This window comes from Amia ocellicauda, chromosome 3, assembly GCF_036373705.1.
Source record: "Amia ocellicauda isolate fAmiCal2 chromosome 3, fAmiCal2.hap1, whole genome shotgun sequence".
NCBI lineage: Eukaryota > Metazoa > Chordata > Actinopteri > Amiiformes > Amiidae > Amia > Amia ocellicauda.
In genome coordinates, this window is record NC_089852.1 from 52,762,611 (window position 1) to 52,782,465 (window position 19,855).

A 19,855-nucleotide genomic window follows, 5' to 3' on the forward strand; every position below is an offset into this window, starting at 1 on the left:
ACCAAGTCATTTCTGAGCTGAAACAACAAGAATATAGGTAAAATTGCATTTGTAAGCATATGTAATGCAGTTGGGCACATCTAACTTTACAGAATGAAGATATTGCAAAACCACCCAAAACATCCTTCCCTTGGCCTGATATGCTCCCAAACTATACTTAAGGGCAATATCTGTCATTGGTGAAGAGTTTACAAGTGTATTTGACAGAAAACATTACAATTCATCAAACTTTAGTAACCAAGTCATTTCTGAGCTGAAACAACAAGAATATTGGTAAAATTGCATTTGTAAGCATATGTATTGCAGTTGGGCACATCTAACTTTACAGAATGAAGATATTGCAAAACCATCCTAAACAAGCTTCTCTTAGCCTGATATGCACCCAAACTATACTTAAGGGCAATATCTGTCATTGGTGAAGAGTTTACAAGTGTATTTGACAGAAAACATTACAATTCATCAAACTTTAGTAACCAAGTCATTTCTGAGCTGAAACAACAAGAATATAGGTAAAATTGCATTTGTAAGCATATGTAATGCAGTTGGGCACATCTAACTTTACAGAATGAAGATATTGCAAAACCACCCAAAACATCCTTCCCTTGGCCTGATATGCTCCCAAACTATACTTAAGGGCAATATCTGTCATTGGTGAAGAGTTTACAAGTGTATTTGACAGAAAACATTACAATTCATCAAACTTTAGTAACCAAGTCATTTCTGAGCTGAAACAACAAGAATATTGGTAAAATTGCATTTGTAAGCATATGTATTGCAGTTGGGCACATCTAACTTTACAGAATGAAGATATTGCAAAACCATCCTAAACAAGCTTCTCTTAGCCTGATATGCACCCACAATATACATAATGCTATTCAGTGTCATTGGTAAAGAGTTTTCATGTGTATTTGACAGAAAACATTACAATTCATCAAACTCTAGTAACCAAGTCATTTCTGAGCTGAAACAACAAGAATATAGGTAAAATTGCATTTGTAAGCATATGTAATGCAGTTGGGCACATCTAACTTTACAGAATGAAGATATTGCAAAACCACCCAAAACATCCTTCCCTTGGCCTGATATGCTCCCAAACTATACTTAAGGGCAATATCTGTCATTGGTGAAGAGTTTACAAGTGTATTTGACAGAAAACATTACAATTCATCAAACTTTAGTAACCAAGTCATTTCTGAGCTGAAACAACAAGAATATAGGTAAAATTGCATTTGTAAGCATATGTATTGCAGTTGGGCACATCTAACTTTACAGAATGAAGATATTGCAAAACCACCCAAAACATCCTTCCCTTGGCCTGATATGCTCCCAAACTATACTTAAGGGCAATATCTGTCATTGGTGAAGAGTTTACAAGTGTATTTGACAGAAAACATTACAATTCATCAAACATTAGTAACCAAGTCATTTCTGAGCTGAAACAACAAGAATATAGGTAAAATTGCATTTGTAAGCATATGTAATGCAGTTGGGCACATCTAACTTTACAGAATGAAGATATTGCAAAACCACCCAAAACATCCTTCCCTTGGCCTGATATGCTCCCAAACTATACTTAAGGGCAATATCTGTCATTGGTGAAGAGTTTACAAGTGTATTTGACAGAAAACATTACAATTCATCAAACTCTAGTAACCAAGTCATTTCTGAGCTGAAACAACAAGAATATAGGTAAAATTGCATTTGTAAGCATATGTATTGCAGTTGGGCACATCTAACTTTACAGAATGAAGATATTGCAAAACCACCCAAAACATCCTTCCCTTGGCCTGATATGCTCCCAAACTATACTTAAGGGCAATATCTGTCATTGGTGAAGAGTTTACAAGTGTATTTGACAGAAAACATTACAATTCATCAAACTTTAGTAACCAAGTCATTTCTGAGCTGAAACAACAAGAATATTGGTAAAATTGCATTTGTAAGCATATGTATTGCAGTTGGGCACATCTAACTTTACAGAATGAAGATATTGCAAAACCATCCTAAACAAGCTTCTCTTAGCCTGATATGCACCCACAATATACATAATGCTATTCAGTGTCATTGGTAAAGAGTTTTCATGTGTATTTGACAGAAAACATTACAATTCATCAAACTCTAGTAACCAAGTCATTTCTGAGCTGAAACAACAAGAATATAGGTAAAATTGCATTTGTAAGCATATGTAATGCAGTTGGGCACATCTAACTTTACAGAATGAAGATATTGCAATACCACCCAAAACATCCTTCCCTTGGCCTGATATGCTCCCAAACTATACTTAAGGGCAATATCTGTCATTGGTGAAGAGTTTACAAGTGTATTTGACAGAAAACATTACAATTCATCAAACTCTAGTAACCAAGTCATTTCTGAGCTGAAACAACAAGAATATAGGTAAAATTGCATTTGTAAGCATATGTATTGCAGTTGGGCACATCTAACTTTACAGAATGAAGATATTGCAAAACCACCCAAAACATCCTTCCCTTGGCCTGATATGCTCCCAAAATATACTTAAGGGCAATATCTGTCATTGGTGAAGAGTTAACAAGTGTATTTGACAGAAAACATTACAATTCATCAAACTTTAGTAACCAAGTCATTTCTGAGCTGAAACAACAAGAATATTGGTTAAATTGCATTTGTAAGCATATGTATTGCAGTTGGGCACATCTAACTTTACAGAATGAAGATATTGCAAAACCATCCTAAACAAGCTTCTCTTAGCCTGATATGCACCCACAATATACATAATGCTATTCAGTGTCATTGGTAAAGAGTTTTCATGTGTATTTGACAGAAAACATTACAATTCATCAAACTTTAGTAACCAAGTCATTTCTGAGCTGAAACAACAAGAATATTGGTAAAATTGCATTTGTAAGCATATGTATTGCAGTTGGGCACATCTAACTTTACAGAATGAAGATATTGCAAAACCATCCAAAACATCCTTCCCTTGGCCTGATATGCTCCCAAACTATACTTAAGGGCAATATCTGTCATTGGTGAAGAGTTTACAAGTGTATTTGACAGAAAACATTACAATTCATCAAACTCTAGTAACCAAGTCATTTCTGAGCTGAAACAACAAGAATATAGGTAAAATTGCATTTGTAAGCATATGTATTGCAGTTGGGCACATCTAACTTTACAGAATGAAGATATTGCAAAACCACCCAAAACATCCTTCCCTTGGCCTGATATGCTCCCAAACTATACTTAAGGGCAATATCTGTCATTGGTGAAGAGTTTACAAGTGTATTTGACAGAAAACATTACAATTCATCAAACTTTAGTAACCAAGTCATTTCTGAGCTGAAACAACAAGAATATTGGTAAAATTGCATTTGTAAGCATATGTATTGCAGTTGGGCACATCTAACTTTACAGAATGAAGATATTGCAAAACCATCCTAAACAAGCTTCTCTTAGCCTGATATGCACCCACAATATACATAATGCTATTCAGTGTCATTGGTAAAGAGTTTTCATGTGTATTTGACAGAAAACATTACAATTCATCAAACTCTAGTAACCAAGTCATTTCTGAGCTGAAACAACAAGAATATAGGTAAAATTGCATTTGTAAGCATATGTAATGCAGTTGGGCACATCTAACTTTACAGAATGAAGATATTGCAATACCACCCAAAACATCCTTCCCTTGGCCTGATATGCTCCCAAACTATACTTAAGGGCAATATCTGTCATTGGTGAAGAGTTTACAAGTGTATTTGACAGAAAACATTACAATTCATCAAACTCTAGTAACCAAGTCATTTCTGAGCTGAAACAACAAGAATATAGGTAAAATTGCATTTGTAAGCATATGTATTGCAGTTGGGCACATCTAACTTTACAGAATGAAGATATTGCAAAACCACCCAAAACATCCTTCCCTTGGCCTGATATGCTCCCAAAATATACTTAAGGGCAATATCTGTCATTGGTGAAGAGTTAACAAGTGTATTTGACAGAAAACATTACAATTCATCAAACTTTAGTAACCAAGTCATTTCTGAGCTGAAACAACAAGAATATTGGTTAAATTGCATTTGTAAGCATATGTATTGCAGTTGGGCACATCTAACTTTACAGAATGAAGATATTGCAAAACCATCCTAAACAAGCTTCTCTTAGCCTGATATGCACCCACAATATACATAATGCTATTCAGTGTCATTGGTAAAGAGTTTTCATGTGTATTTGACAGAAAACATTACAATTCATCAAACTTTAGTAACCAAGTCATTTCTGAGCTGAAACAACAAGAATATTGGTAAAATTGCATTTGTAAGCATATGTATTGCAGTTGGGCACATCTAACTTTACAGAATGAAGATATTGCAAAACCATCCAAAACATCCTTCCCTTGGCCTGATATGCTCCCAAACTATACTTAAGGGCAATATCTGTCATTGGTGAAGAGTTTACAAGTGTATTTGACAGAAAACATTACAATTCATCAAACTTTAGTAACCAAGTCATTTCTGAGCTGAAACAACAAGAATATAGGTAAAATTGCATTTGTAAGCATATGTAATGCAGTTGGGCACATCTAACTTTACAGAATGAAGATATTGCAAAACCACCCAAAACATCCTTCCCTTGGCCTGATATGCTCCCAAACTATACTTAAGGGCAATATCTGTCATTGGTGAAGAGTTTACAAGTGTATTTGACAGAAAACATTACAATTCATCAAACTTTAGTAACCAAGTCATTTCTGAGCTGAAACAACAAGAATATTGGTAAAATTGCATTTGTAAGCATATGTATTGCAGTTGGGCACATCTAACTTTACAGAATGAAGATATTGCAAAACCATCCTAAACAAGCTTCTCTTAGCCTGATATGCACCCAAACTATACTTAAGGGCAATATCTGTCATTGGTGAAGAGTTTACAAGTGTATTTGACAGAAAACATTACAATTCATCAAACTTTAGTAACCAAGTCATTTCTGAGCTGAAACAACAAGAATATAGGTAAAATTGCATTTGTAAGCATATGTAATGCAGTTGGGCACATCTAACTTTACAGAATGAAGATATTGCAAAACCACCCAAAACATCCTTCCCTTGGCCTGATATGCTCCCAAACTATACTTAAGGGCAATATCTGTCATTGGTGAAGAGTTTACAAGTGTATTTGACAGAAAACATTACAATTCATCAAACTTTAGTAACCAAGTCATTTCTGAGCTGAAACAACAAGAATATTGGTAAAATTGCATTTGTAAGTATATGTAATGCAGTTGGGCACATCTAACTTTACAGAATGAAGATATTGCAAAACCACCCAAAACATCCTTCCCTTGGCCTGATATGCTCCCAAACTATACTTAAGGGCAATATCTGTCATTGGTGAAGAGTTTACAAGTGTATTTGACAGAAAACATTACAATTCATCAAACTCTAGTAACCAAGTCATTTCTGAGCTGAAACAACAAGAATATAGGTAAAATTGCATTTGTAAGCATATGTATTGCAGTTGGGCACATCTAACTTTACAGAATGAAGATATTGCAAAACCATCCTAAACAAGCTTCTCTTAGCCTGATATGCACCCACAATATACATAATGCTATTCAGTGTCATTGGTAAAGAGTTTTCATGTGTATTTGACAGAAAACATTACAATTCATCAAACTCTAGTAACCAAGTCATTTCTGAGCTGAAACAACAAGAATATAGGTAAAATTGCATTTGTAAGCATATGTATTGCAGTTGTGCACATCTAACTTTACAGAATGAAGATATTGCAAAACCACCCAAAACATCCTTCCCTTGGCCTGATATGCTCCCAAACTATACTTAAGGGCAATATCTGTCATTGGTGAAGAGTTTACAAGTGTATTTGACAGAAAACATTACAATTCATCAAACTTTAGTAACCAAGTCATTTCTGAGCTGAAACAACAAGAATATAGGTAAAATTGCATTTGTAAGCATATGTAATGCAGTTGGGCACATCTAACTTTACAGAATGAAGATATTGCAAAACCACCCAAAACATCCTTCCCTTGGCCTGATATGCTCCCAAACTATACTTAAGGGCAATATCTGTCATTGGTGAAGAGTTTACAAGTGTATTTGACAGAAAACATTACAATTCATCAAACTTTAGTAACCAAGTCATTTCTGAGCTGAAACATCAAGAATATTGGTAAAATTGCATTTGTAAGCATATGTATTGCAGTTGGGCACATCTAACTTTACAGAATGAAGATATTGCAAAACCACCCAAAACATTCTTCCCTTGGCCTGATATGCTCCCAAACTATACTTAAGGGCAATATCTGTCATTGGTGAAGAGTTTACAAGTGTATTTGACAGAAAACATTACAATTCATCAAACTTTAGTTACCAAGTCATTTCTGAGCTGAAACAACAAGAATATAGGTAAAATTGCATTTGTAAGCATATGTATTGCAGTTGGGCACATCTAACTTTACAGAATGAAGATATGGCAATACCACCCAAAACATCCTTCCCTCGGCCTGATATGCTCCCAAACTATACTTAAGGGCAATCTCTGTCATTGGTGAGGAGTTTACAAGAGTATTTGCAAGAAAACATTACAATTCATCAAACTTCAGTAACCAAGTCATTTCTGAGCTGAAACAACAAGAATATAGGTTAAATTGCATTTGTAAGCATATGTAATGCAGTTGGGCACATCTAACTTTACAGAATGAAGATATTGCAAAACCACCCAAAACATCCTTCCCTTGGCCTGATATGCTCCCAAACTATACTTAAGGGCAATATCTGTCATTGGTGAAGAGTTTACAAGTGTATTTGACAGAAAACATTACAATTCATCAAACTTTAGTAACCAAGTCATTTCTGAGCTGAAACAACAAGAATATTGGTAAAATTGCATTTGTAAGCATATGTATTGCAGTTGGGCACATCTAACTTTACAGAATGAAGATATTGCAAAACCATCCTAAACAAGCTTCTCTTAGTCTGATATGCACCCACAATATACATAATGCTTTTCAGTGTCATTGGTAAAGAGTTTTCATGTGTATTTGACAGAAAACATTACAATTCATCAAACTCTAGTAACCAAGTCATTTCTGAGCTGAAACAACAAGAATATAGGTAAAATTGCATTTGTAAGCATATGTAATGCAGTTGGGCACATCTAACTTTACAGAATGAAGATATTGCAAAACCACCCAAAACATCCTTCCCTTGGCCTGATATGCTCCCAAACTATACTTAAGGGCAATATCTGTCATTGGTGAAGAGTTTACAAGTGTATTTGACAGAAAACATTACAATTCATCAAACTCTAGTAACCAAGTCATTTCTGAGCTGAAACAACAAGAATATAGGAAAAATTGCATTTGTAAGCATATGTATTGCAGTTGGGCACATCTAACTTTACAGAATGAAGATATTGCAAAACCACCCAAAACATCCTTCCCTTGGCCTGATATGCTCCCAAACTATACTTAAGGGCAATATCTGTCATTGGTGAAGAGTTTACAAGTGTATTTGACAGAAAACATTACAATTCATCAAACTTTAGTAACCAAGTCATTTCTGAGCTGAAACAACAAGAATATAGGTAAAATTGCATTTGTAAGCATATGTATAGCAGTTGGGCACATCTAACTTTACAGAATGAAGATATTGCAAAACCACCCAAAACATCCTTCCCTTGGCCTGATATGCTCCCAAACTATACTTAAGGGCAATATCTGTCATTGGTGAAGAGTTTACAAGTGTATTTGACACAAAACATTACAATTCATCAAACTTTAGTAACCAAGTCATTTCTGAGCTGAAACAACAAGAATATTGGTAAAATTGCATTTGTAAGCATATGTATTGCAGTTGGGCACATCTAACTTTACAGAATGAAGATATAGCAAAACCACCCAAAACATCCTTCCCTTGGCCTGATATGCTCCCAAACTATACTTAAGGGCAATATCTGTCATTGGTGAAGAGTTTACAAGTGTATTTGACAGAAAACATTACAATTCATCAAACTCTAGTAACAAAGTCATTTCTGAGCTGAAACAACAAGAATATAGGTAAAATTGCATTTGTAAGCATATGTATTGCAGTTGGGCACATCTAACTTTACAGAATGAAGATATTGCAAAACCACCCAAAACATCCTTCCCTTGGCCTGATATGCTCCCAAACTATACTTAAGGGCAATATCTGTCATTGGTGAAGAGTTTACAAGTGTATTTGACAGAAAACATTACAATTCATCAAACTTTAGTAACCAAGTCATTTCTGAGCTGAAACAACAAGAATATTGGTAAAATTGCATTTGTAAGCATATGTATTGCAGTTGGGCACATCTAACTTTACAGAATGAAGATATTGCAAAACCACCCAAAACATCCTTCCCTTGGCCTGATATGCTCCCAAACTATACTTAAGGGCAATATCTGTCATTGGTGAAGAGTTTACACGTGTATTTGACAGAAAACATTACAATTCATCAAACTTTATTAACCAAGTCATTTCTGAGCTGAAACAACAAGAATATAGGTAAAATTGCATTTGTAAGCATATGTATAGCAGTTGGGCACATCTAACTTTACAGAATGAAGATATTGCAAAACCACCCAAAACATCCTTCCCTCAGCCTGATATGCTCCCAAACTATACTTAAGGGCAATCTCTGTCATTGGTGAAGAGTTTACAAGAGTATTTGCAAGAAAACATTACAATTCATCAAACTCTAGTAACCAAGTCATTTCTGAGCTGAAACAACAAGAATATAGGTAAAATTGCATTTGTAAGCATATGTAATGCAGTTGGGCACATCTAACTTTACAGAATGAAGATATTGCAAAACCATCCTAAACAAGCTTCTCTTAGCCTGATATGCACCCACAATATACATAATGCTATTCAGTGTCATTGGTAAAGAGTTTTCATTTGTATTTGACAGAAAACATTACAATTCATCAAACTCTAGTAACCAAGTCATTTCTGAGCTGAAACAACAAGAATATAGGTAAAATTGCATTTGTAAGCATATGTAATGCAGTTGGGCACATCTAACTTTACAGAATGAAGATATTGCAAAACCACCCAAAACATTCTTCCCTTGGCCTGATATGCTCCCAAACTATACTTAAGGGCAATATCTGTCATTGGTGAAGAGTTTACAAGTGTATTTGACAGAAAACATTACAATTCATCAACCTTTAGTTACCAAGTCATTTCTGAGCTGAAACAACAAGAATATAGGTAAAATTGCATTTGTAAGCATATGTATTGCAGTTGGGCACATCTAACTTTACAGAATGAAGATATGGCAATACCACCCAAAACATCCTTCCCTCGGCCTGATATGCTCCCAAACTATACTTAAGGGCAATCTCTGTCATTGGTGAGGAGTTTACAAGAGTATTTGCAAGAAAACATTACAATTCATCAAACTTCAGTAACCAAGTCATTTCTGAGCTGAAACAACAAGAATATAGGTTAAATTGCATTTGTAAGCATATGTAATGCAGTTGGGCACATCTAAGTTTACAGAATGAAGATATTGCAAAACCACCCAAAACATCCTTCCCTTGGCCTGATATGCTCCCAAACTATACTTAAGGGCAATATCTGTCATTGGTGAAGAGTTTACAAGTGTATTTGACAGAAAACATTACAATTCATCAAACTTTAGTAACCAAGTCATTTCTGAGCTGAAACAACAAGAATATTGGTAAAATTGCATTTGTAAGCATATGTATTGCAGTTGGGCACATCTAACTTTACAGAATGAAGATATTGCAAAACCATCCTAAACAAGCTTCTCTTAGCCTGATATGCACCCACAATATACATAATGCTTTTCAGTGTCATTGGTAAAGAGTTTTCATGTGTATTTGACAGAAAACATTACAATTCATCAAACTCTAGTAACCAAGTCATTTCTGAGCTGAAACAACAAGAATATAGGTAAAATTGCATTTGTAAGCATATGTAATGCAGTTGGGCACATCTAACTTTACAGAATGAAGATATTGCAAAACCACCCAAAACATCCTTCCCTTGGCCTGATATGCTCCCAAACTATACTTAAGGGCAATATCTGTCATTGGTGAAGAGTTTACAAGTGTATTTGACAGAAAACATTACAATTCATCAAACTCTAGTAACCAAGTCATTTCTGAGCTGAAACAACAAGAATATAGGAAAAATTGCATTTGTAAGCATATGTATTGCAGTTGGGCACATCTAACTTTACAGAATGAAGATATTGCAAAACCACCCAAAACATCCTTCCCTTGGCCTGATATGCTCCCAAACTATACTTAAGGGCAATATCTGTCATTGGTGAAGAGTTTACAAGTGTATTTGACAGAAAACATTACAATTCATCAAACTTTAGTAACCAAGTCATTTCTGAGCTGAAACAACAAGAATATAGGTAAAATTGCATTTGTAAGCATATGTAATGCAGTTGGGCACATCTAACTTTACAGAATGAAGATATTGCAAAACCACCCAAAACATCCTTCCCTTGGCCTGATATGCTCCCAAACTATACTTAAGGGCAATATCTGTCATTGGTGAAGAGTTTACAAGTGTATTTGACAGAAAACATTACAATTCATCAAACTCTAGTAACCAAGTCATTTCTGAGCTGAAACAACAAGAATATAGGAAAAATTGCATTTGTAAGCATATGTATTGCAGTTGGGCACATCTAACTTTACAGAATGAAGATATTGCAAAACCACCCAAAACATCCTTCCCTTGGCCTGATATGCTCCCAAACTATACTTAAGGGCAATATCTGTCATTGGTGAAGAGTTTACAAGTGTATTTGACAGAAAACATTACAATTCATCAAACTTTAGTAACCAAGTCATTTCTGAGCTGAAACAACAAGAATATAGGTAAAATTGCATTTGTAAGCATATGTAATGCAGTTGGGCACATCTAACTTTACAGAATGAAGATATTGCAAAACCACCCAAAACATCCTTCCCTTGGCCTGATATGCTCCCAAACTATACTTAAGGGCAATATCTGTCATTGGTGAAGAGTTTACAAGTGTATTTGACAGAAAACATTACAATTCATCAAACTTTAGTAACCAAGTCATTTCTGAGCTGAAACAACAAGAATATTGGTAAAATTGCATTTGTAAGTATATGTATTGCAGTTGGGCACATCTAACTTTACAGAATGAAGATATTGCAAAACCATCCTAAACAAGCTTCTCTTAGCCTGATATGCACCCAAACTATACTTAAGGGCAATATCTGTCATTGGTGAAGAGTTTACAAGTGTATTTGACAGAAAACATTACAATTCATCAAACTTTAGTAACCAAGTCATTTCTGAGCTGAAACAAAAAGAATATTAGTAAAATTGCATTTGTAAGCATATGTATTGCAGTTGGGCACATCTAACTTTACAGAATGAAGATATTGCAAAACCATCCTAAACAAGCTTCTCTTAGCCTGATATGCACCCACAATATACATAATGCTATTCAGTGTCATTGGTAAAGAGTTTTCATGTGTATTTGACAGAAAACATTACAATTCATCAAACTCTAGTAACCAAGTCATTTCTGAGCTGAAACAACAAGAATATAGGTAAAATTGCATTTGTAAGCATATGTAATGCAGTTGGGCACATCTAACTTTACAGAATGAAGATATTGCAAAACCACCCAAAACATCCTTCCCTTGGCCTGATATGCTCCCAAACTATACTTAAGGGCAATATCTGTCATTGGTGAAGAGTTTACAAGTGTATTTGACAGAAAACATTACAATTCATCAAACTCTAGTAACCAAGTCATTTCTGAGCTGAAACAACAAGAATATAGGTAAAATTGCATTTGTAAGCATATGTATTGCAGTTGGGCACATCTAACTTTACAGAATGAAGATATTGCAAAACCATCCTAAACAAGCTTCTCTTAGCCTGATATGCACCCACAATATACATAATGCTATTCAGTGTCATTGGTAAAGAGTTTTCATGTGTATTTGACAGAAAACATTACAATTCATCAAACTCTAGTAACCAAGTCATTTCTGAGCTGAAACAACAAGAATATAGGTAAAATAGCATTTGTAAGCATATGTATTGCAGTTGTGCACATCTAACTTTACAGAATGAAGATATTGCAAAACCACCCAAAACATCCTTCCCTTGGCTTGATATGCTCCCAAACTATACTTAAGGGCAATATCTGTCATTGGTGAAGAGTTTACAAGTGTATTTGACAGAAAACATTACAATTCATCAAACTCTAGTAACCAAGTCATTTCTGAGCTGAAACAACAAGAATATAGGTAAAATTGCATTTGTAAGCATATGTAATGCAGTTGGGCACATCTAACTTTACAGAATGAAGATATTGCAAAACCACCCAAAACATCCTTCCCTTGGCCTGATATGCTCCCAAACTATACTTAAGGGCAATATCTGTCATTGGTGAAGAGTTTACAAGTGTATTTGACAGAAAACATTACAATTCATCAAACTTTAGTAACCAAGTCATTTCTGAGCTGAAACAACAAGAATATTGGTAAAATTGCATTTGTAAGCATATGTATTGCAGTTGGGCACATCTAACTTTACAGAATGAAGATATTGCAAAACCATCCTAAACAAGCTTCTCTTAGCCTGATATGCACCCACAATATACATAATGCTATTCAGTGTCATTGGTAAAGAGTTTTCATGTGTATTTGACAGAAAACATTACAATTCATCAAACTCTAGTAACCAAGTCATTTCTGAGCTGAAACAACAAGAATATAGGTAAAATTGCATTTGTAAGCATATGTAATGCAGTTGGGCACATCTAACTTTACAGAATGAAGATATTGCAAAACCACCCAAAACATCCTTCCCTTGGCCTGATATGCTCCCAAACTATACTTAAGGGCAATATCTGTCATTGGTGAAGAGTTTACAAGTGTATTTGACAGAAAACATTACAATTCATCAAACTCTAGTAACCAAGTCATTTCTGAGCTGAAACAACAAGAATATAGGTAAAATTGCATTTGTAAGCATATGTATTGCAGTTGGGCACATCTAACTTTACAGAATGAAGATATTGCAAAACCACCCAAAACATCCTTCCCTTGGCCTGATATGCTCCAAAACTATACTTAAGGGCAATATCTGTCATTGGTGAAGAGTTTACAAGTGTATTTGACAGAAAACATTACAATTCATCAAACATTAGTAACCAAGTCATTTCTGAGCTGAAACAACAAGAATATAGGTAAAATTGCATTTGTAAGCATATGTAATGCAGTTGGGCACATCTAACTTTACAGAATGAAGATATTGCAAAACCACCCAAAACATCCTTCCCTTGGCCTGATATGCTCCCAAACTATACTTAAGGGCAATATCTGTCATTGGTGAAGAGTTTACAAGTGTATTTGACAGAAAACATTACAATTCATCAAACTCTAGTAACCAAGTCATTTCTGAGCTGAAACAACAAGAATATAGGTAAAATTGCATTTGTAAGCATATGTATTGCAGTTGGGCACATCTAACTTTACAGAATGAAGATATTGCAAAACCACCCAAAACATCCTTCCCTTGGCCTGATATGCTCCCAAACTATACTTAAGGGCAATATCTGTCATTGGTGAAGAGTTTACAAGTGTATTTGACAGAAAACATTACAATTCATCAAACTTTAGTAACCAAGTCATTTCTGAGCTGAAACAACAAGAATATTGGTAAAATTGCATTTGTAAGCATATGTATTGCAGTTGGGCACATCTAACTTTACAGAATGAAGATATTGCAAAACCATCCTAAACAAGCTTCTCTTAGCCTGATATGCACCCACAATATAAATAATGCTATTCAGTGTCATTGGTAAAGAGTTTTCATGTGTATTTGACAGAAAACATTACAATTCATCAAACTTTAGTAACCAAGTCATTTCTGAGCTGATACAACAAGAATATAGGTAAAATTGCATTTGTAAGCATATGTAATGCAGTTGGGCACATCTAACTTTACAGAATGAAGATATTGCAAAACCACCCAAAACATCCTTCCCTTGGCCTGATATGCTCCCAAACTATACTTAAGGGCAATATCTGTCATTGGTGAAGAGTTTACAAGTGTATTTGACAGAAAACATTACAATTCATCAAACTTTAGTAACCAAGTCATTTCTGAGCTGAAACAACAAGAATATTGGTAAAATTGCATTTGTAAGCATATGTATTGCAGTTGGGCACATCTAACTTTACAGAATGAAGATATTGCAAAACCACCCAAAACATCCTTCCCTTGGCCTGATATGCTCCCAAACTATACTTAAGGGCAATATCTGTCATTGGTGAAGAGTTTACAAGTGTATTTGACAGAAAACATTACAATTCATCAAACTTTAGTAACCAAGTCATTTCTGAGCTGAAACAACAAGAATATTGGTAAAATTGCATTTGTAAGCATATGTATTGCAGTTGGGCACATCTAACTTTACAGAATGAAGATATTGCAAAACCATCCTAAACAAGCTTCTCTTAGCCTGATATGCACCCACAATATACATAATGCTATTCAGTGTCATTGGTAAAGAGTTTTCATGTGTATTTGACAGAAAACATTACAATTCATCAAACTCTAGTAACCAAGTCATTTCTGAGCTGAAACAACAAGAATATTGGTAAAATTGCATTTGTAAGCATATGTATTGCAGTTGGGCACATCTAACTTTACAGAATGAAGATATTGCAAAACCACCCAAAACATCCTTCCCTTGGCCTGATATGCTCCCAAACTATACTTAAGGGCAATATCTGTCATTGGTGAAGAGTTTACAAGTGTATTTGACAGAAAACATTACAATTCATCAAACTTTAGTAACCAAGTCATTTCTGAGCTGAAACAACAAGAATATAGGTAAAATTGCATTTGTAAGCATATGTAATGCAGTTGGGCACATCTAACTTTACAGAATGAAGATATTGCAAAACCACCCAAAACATCCTTCCCTTGGCCTGATATGCTCCCAAACTATACTTAAGGACAATATCTGTCATTGGTGAAGAGTTTACAAGTGTATTTGACAGAAAACATTACAATTCATCAAACTTTAGTAACCAAGTCATTTCTGAGCTGAAACAACAAGAATATTGGTAAAATTGCATTTGTAAGCATATGTATTGCAGTTGGGCACATCTAACTTTACAGAATGAAGATATTGCAAAACCACCCAAAACATCCTTCCCTTGGCCTGATATGCTCCCAAACTATACTTAAGGGCAATATCTGTCATTGGTGAAGAGTTTACAAGTGTATTTGACAGAAAACATTACAATTCATCAAACTTTAGTAACCAAGTCATTTCTGAGCTGAAACAACAAGAATATTGGTAAAATTGCATTTGTAAGCATATGTATTGCAGTTGGGCACATCTAACTTTACAGAATGAAGATATTGCAAAACCACCCAAAACATCCTTCCCTTGGCCTGATATGCTCCCAAACTATACTTAAGGGCAATATCTGTCATTGGTGAAGAGTTTACAAGTGTATTTGACAGAAAACATTACAATTCATCAAACTTTAGTAACCAAGTCATTTCTGAGCTGAAACAACAAGAATATAGGTAAAATTGCATTTGTAAGCATATGTAATGCAGTTGGGCACATCTAACTTTACAGAATGAAGATATTGCAAAACCACCCAAAACATCCTTCCCTTGGCCTGATATGCTCCCAAACTATACTTAAGGGCAATATCTGTCATTGGTGAAGAGTTTACAAGTGTATTTGACAGAAAACATTACAATTCATCAAACTTTAGTAACCAAGTCATTTCTGAGCTGAAACAACAAGAATATTGGTAAAATTGCATTTGTAAGCATATGTATTGCAGTTGGGCACATCTAACTTTACAGAATGAAGATATTGCAAAACCATCCTAAACAAGCTTCTCTTAGCCTGATATGCACCCACAATATACATAATGCTATTCAGTGTCATTGGTAAAGAGTTTTCATATGTATTTGACAGAAAACATTACAATTCATCAAACTTTAGTAACCAAGTCATTTCTGAGCTGATACAACAAGAATATAGGTAAAATTGCATTTGTAAGCATATGTAATGCAGTTGGGCACATCTAACTTTACAGAATGAAGATATTGCAAAACCACCCAAAACATCCTTCCCTTGGCCTGATATGCTCCCAAACTATACTTAAGGGCAATATCTGTCATTGGTGAAGAGTTTACAAGTGTATTTGACAGAAAACATTACAATTCATCAAACTCTAGTAACCAAGTCATTTCTGAGCTGAAACAACAAGAATATTGGTAAAATTGCATTTGTAAGCATATGTATTGCAGTTGGGCACATCTAACTTTACAGAATGAAGATATTGCAAAACCACCCAAAACATCCTTCCCTTGGCCTGATATGCTCCCAAACTATACTTAAGGGCAATATCTGTCATTGGTGAAGAGTTTACAAGTGTATTTGACAGAAAACATTACAATTCATCAAACTTTAGTAACCAAGTCATTTCTGAGCTGAAACAACAAGAATATAGGTAAAATTGCATTTGTAAGCATATGTATTGCAGTTGGGCACATCTAACTTTACAGAATAAAGATATTGCAATACCATCCTAAACAAGCTTCTCTTAGCCTGATATGCACCCACAATATACATAATGCTATTCAGTGTCATTGGTGAAGAGTTTACAAGTGTATTTGACAGAAAACATTACAATTCATCAAACTTTAGTAACCAAGTCATTTCTGAGCTGAAACAACAAGAATATTGGTAAAATTGCATTTGTAAGCATATGTAATGCAGTTGGGCACATCTAACTTTACAGAATGAAGATATTGCAAAACCACCCAAAACATCCTTCCCTTGGCCTGATATGCTCCCAAACTATACTTAAGGGCAATATCTGTCATTGGTGAAGAGTTTACAAGTGTATTTGACAGAAAACATTACAATTCATCAAACTCTAGTAACCAAGTCATTTCTGAGCTGAAACAACAAGAATATTGGTAAAATTGCATTTGTAAGCATATGTATTGCAGTTGGGCACATCTAACTTTACAGAATGAAGATATTGCAAAACCACCCAAAACATCCTTCCCTTGGCCTGATATGCTCCCAAACTATACTTAAGGGCAATATCTGTCATTGGTGAAGAGTTTACAAGTGTATTTGACAGAAAACATTACAATTCATCAAACTTTAGTAACCAAGTCATTTCTGAGCTGAAACAACAAGAATATAGGTAAAATTGCATTTGTAAGCATATGTATTGCAGTTGGGCACATCTAACTTTACAGAATAAAGATATTGCAATACCATCCTAAACAAGCTTCTCTTAGCCTGATATGCACCCACAATATACATAATGCTATTCAGTGTCATTGGTGAAGAGTTTACAAGTGTATTTGACAGAAAACATTACAATTCATCAAACTTTAGTAACCAAGTCATTTCTGAGCTGAAACAACAAGAATATTGGTAAAATTGCATTTGTAAGCATATGTATTGCAGTTGGGCACATCTAACTTTACAGAATGAAGATATTGCAAAACCATCCTAAACAAGCTTCTCTTAGCCTGATATGCACCCACAATATACATAATGCTATTCAGTGTCATTGGTAAAGAGTTTTCATGTGTATTTGACAGAAAACATTACAATTCATCAAACTCTAGTAACCAAGTCATTTCTGAGCTGAAACAACAAGAATATAGGTAAAATTGCATTTGTAAGCATATGTAATGCAGTTGGGCACATCTAACTTTACAGAATGAAGATATTGCAAAACCACCCAAAACATCCTTCCCTTGGCCTGATATGCTCCCAAACTATACTTAAGGGCAATATCTGTCATTGGTGAAGAGTTTACAAGTGTATTTGACAGAAAACATTACAATTCATCAAACTTTAGTAACCAAGTCATTTCTGAGCTGAAACAACAAGAATATAGGTAAAATTGCATTTGTAAGCATATGTAATGCAGTTGGGCACATCTAACTTTACAGAATGAAGATATTGCAAAACCACCCAAAACATCCTTCCCTTGGCCTGATATGCTCCCAAACTATACTTAAGGGCAATATCTGTCATTGGTGAAGAGTTTACAAGTGTATTTGACAGAAAACATTACAATTCATCAAACTTTAGTAACCAAGTCATTTCTGAGCTGAAACAACAAGAATATTGGTAAAATTGCATTTGTAAGTATATGTATTGCAGTTGGGCACATCTAACTTTACAGAATGAAGATATTGCAAAACCATCCTAAACAAGCTTCTCTTAGCCTGATATGCACCCACAATATACATAATGCTATTCAGTGTCATTGGTAAAGAGTTTTCATGTGTATTTGACAGAAAACATTACAATTCATCAAACTCTAGTAACCAAGTCATTTCTGAGCTGAAACAACAAGAATATAGGTAAAATTGCATTTGTAAGCATATGTAATGCAGTTGGGCACATCTAACTTTACAGAATGAAGATATTGCAAAACCACCCAAAACATCGTTCCCTTGGCCTGATATGCTCCCAAACTATACTTAAGGGCAATATCTGTCATTGGTGAAGAGTTTACAAGTGTATTTGACAGAAAACATTACAATTCATCAAACTCTAGTAACAAAGTCATTTCTGAGCTGAAACAACAAGAATATAGGTAAAATTGCATTTGTAAGCATATGTATTGCAGTTGGGCACATCTAACTTTACAGAATGAAGATATTGCAAAACCACCCAAAACATCCTTCCCTTGGCCTGATATGCTCCCAAACTATACTTAAGGGCAATATCTGTCATTGGTGAAGAGTTTACAAGTGTATTTGACAGAAAACATTACAATTCATCAAACTTTAGTAACCAAGTCATTTCTGAGCTGAAACAACAAGAATATTGGTAAAATTGCATTTGTAAGCATATGTATTGCAGTTGGGCACATCTAACTTTACAGAATGAAGATATTGCAAAACCACCCAAAACATCCTTCCCTTGGCCTGATATGCTCCCAAACTATACTTAAGGGCAATATCTGTCATTGGTGAAGAGTTTACAAGTGTATTTGACAGAAAACATTACAATTCATCAAACTCTAGTAACCAAGTCATTTCTGAGCTGAAACAACAAGAATATTGGTAAAATTGCATTTGTAAGCATATGTATTGCAGTTGGGCACATCTAACTTTACAGAATGAAGATATTGCAAATCCACCCAAAACATCCTTCCCTTGGCCTGATATGCTCCCAAACTATACTTAAGGGCAATATCTGTCATTGGTGAAGAGTTTACAAGTGTATTTGACAGAAAACATTACAATTCATCAAACTTTAGTAACCAAGTCATTTCTGAGCTGAAACAACAAGAATATAGGTAAAATTGCATTTGTAAGCATATGTAATGCAGTTGGGCACATCTAACTTTACAGAATGAAGATATTGCAAAACCACCCAAAACATCCTTCCCTTGGCCTGATATGCTCCCAAACTATACTTAAGGGCAATATCTGTCATTGGTGAAGAGTTTACAAGTGTATTTGACAGAAAACATTACAATTCATCAAACTTTAGTAACCAAGTCATTTCTGAGCTGAAACAACAAGAATATTGGTAAAATTGCATTTGTAAGTATATGTATTGCAGTTGGGCACATCTAACTTTACAGAATGAAGATATTGCAAAACCATCCTAAACAAGCTTCTCTTAGCCTGATATGCACCCACAATATACATAATGCTATTCAGTGTCATTGGTAAAGAGTTTTCATGTGTATTTGACAGAAAACATTACAATTCATCAAACTCTAGTAACCAAGTCATTTCTGAGCTGAAACAACAAGA